Genomic DNA, 2,619 nt, shown 5'->3' on the forward strand with positions numbered 1-2,619 from the left:
ATCTATCTATCTAAATATCTATCCATCCATCTATCCATCCATCTATCCATTCTTCCTTCCTTCTTTCTTTCTTTCTTTCTTTCTTTCTTTCTTTCTTTCTTTCTTTCTTTCTTTCTTTCTTTCTTTTTCTTTCTTTCTTTTTTCTTTCTTTCTTTCTTTCTTTCTTCCTTTCTTTCTTTTTTCTTTCTTCTTCTTTCTTTCTTTCTTTCTTTCTTTCTTTCTTTCTTTCTTCTTCTTTCTTTCTTTCTTCTTTCTTTCTTCCTTCCTTCCTTCCTTCCTTCCTTCCTTCCTTCCTTCCTTCCTTCCTCCTTTCTCCCTCCCGTCTATCTATCATCTACCTGCCCATCTATCCATCCAATTATCAGTCTATCTATCTATCTATTTAAATATCTATCCATCCATCCATCCTTCCTTCCATCTATATATATAGCTATCTATCCATCTATCCATTCTTCCTTCCTTCCTTCCTTCTTTCCTTCCTTCCATACATGAAATAAAATCATTTAATCTCAGGATTGTAAGCAGTATCAGAGACATCTAGTCTGGCCCATACCTGAATAAGAATCTCTTATCCATCATGCCTCGTGGCCATCCAGTCTTTGATATAATATATACAGAGATAATTGGAATCCAAGATAAATGCACTAATCAGGTTTTCCCAAAAGGCACTATATGGGAGGCAATGACAAGAGCCCTCTCTTTCCACAAGTTTTTCAGAAAGTACATTCTGCCCAAGCCTGGCTCTGCAAATTGTACCCATTGCTATTAGTGCTGTCTCCTGGGACTAGGCAGATTGGAATCCCCATCTTTCACAGAAAAGTGTTTTGAGTCCTTTAGGATACTTATCACATCCCCTGAATCTTCCCTTCTCCCATCTAAACATCCCATGTTACTTGAATTGATTCTCATTTGACATAGACTGGAGATCCTTTGCCATCTTGGTTATGTTCCTCTGGATATGTTTCTCAACCACCTCCTTAAAACTGTGTCACCCAGAGCCAAATATAATACTCCATGTGTTATCTGAACAAGTTATTATACAAGATGACCACCCCCTCCTTAGTCCTGGACATCCTGCCTCTTTCAATCTAGCCCAGGAGGAACTGGCAAGAGTTCCTACACACACACACACACACACACACACACACACACACACACACATCCATGAGCATAATAGTTTTCTTGGGTGCCACGTCATATTCATTTTAACTCATAGGGAGCTTGATGTCCATGGTAATTCCTAGATCTTTGCACTGAACTATGACTTGTGCCTCCCCCATCTTGTACTTTTGAGATATATTTTTTGACCCCAAGGGTAAGACATTTACCCCTATGAAATTTCCTCATTAGATTTGGCTCATTGTTCTAACTCATCAGAATCTTTTTGTATTCTGCAAACCATTTGGTGGATTAATTATATACTCAAGATTTGGGTTACCTGGAAATCTGATTTAAAAATCCATCTATAACTTTATCCAAGCTATTATCTTTAAGTACTAAATTATGTGGTTCCCACATTAAATATTGAAGGAATTCAAAGAAAGCAAAGCTCCCTGGAGAATTGAATAGTCAAATATGGCTTTGTGGAGTAAGTGATTTGAAGTAGCCCTGGAAGGATGGGTAACATGAAATAGGAAAAGAATAAGGAGGTGATCATCCCAGAAAGGGGGACTGATCTAAGTCACACCCAAATAATGAGAGAGGAAGGACCAGAATAACTGAATTCATCTTTTGGAATAAATACACTCCCCTTCTTCTTAGAAAACAGTTTTTATCTGAAAGCAACCATGGAGAAAAAAATTAAATATATTTGGAAAAAGGAGTTGGAGAGAAGTCACAACAATTATCTTCTGGATAAATTTTTAAGAAGAGAGAGAAAATAACTGATGGACAGACGTGATTGTCACCTTGGAGCAAATCAAGAAAAATTATGCAACTCCTCTCTGAGGAGCCAAGCTCTGGGGGGCTGGGGGAAAACAAAGTTCTTTCTTCCATACCTCCCACTCTCTTGTGTACCATTCAAACATATGTTGTTTAGGAAACTAAAAGAGTATAATTTTGCTGGCAGGAGTTCCTACACACACACACACACACACACACACACACACACACACACACACACACACACATATCCATGAGTTGTCTGCTGAATTAATGATCAGTGACTTTAACTGCCTCAAAGATTTTTGTATATATTAACTCAGGCTTAGAATTTGTTCTGCTTTTTCATATTGAGGATTCAAAAAGTAACTTTTCCAAGACTTTTAAGAGCTTGAAAAGATATTCTAAACATGAATTCAACTCAATTCAACAAATATCTATTATGTGCAAAGTTTGGTATTAAATCCAAGGGATACAAAGAGAAAACAGAAGAGAAAAATGATTCCCTATCTTCAAAGAGATTGTAGACTATTGAGGGGATTTAAGGAAAGCTAGAAAGTCAGCAAGCATTTATTAAACACCTATAGGTGCCAGACATTATGTGAAGCAACATAAGAACTAAACGTGCTCTTTCATTGGCTTGAGGAACTCCCAGGTGAGGAAATTCAGTACAGTTTGGCACTTTGTCTGAAATTTATAGTCTTTTTTTTTTTTTTATTGGAGTTTTAAATTTTAAAC

Source organism: Antechinus flavipes, chromosome 6, assembly GCF_016432865.1.
Source record: "Antechinus flavipes isolate AdamAnt ecotype Samford, QLD, Australia chromosome 6, AdamAnt_v2, whole genome shotgun sequence".
In the NCBI taxonomy this organism is placed as follows: Eukaryota; Metazoa; Chordata; class Mammalia; order Dasyuromorphia; family Dasyuridae; genus Antechinus; species Antechinus flavipes.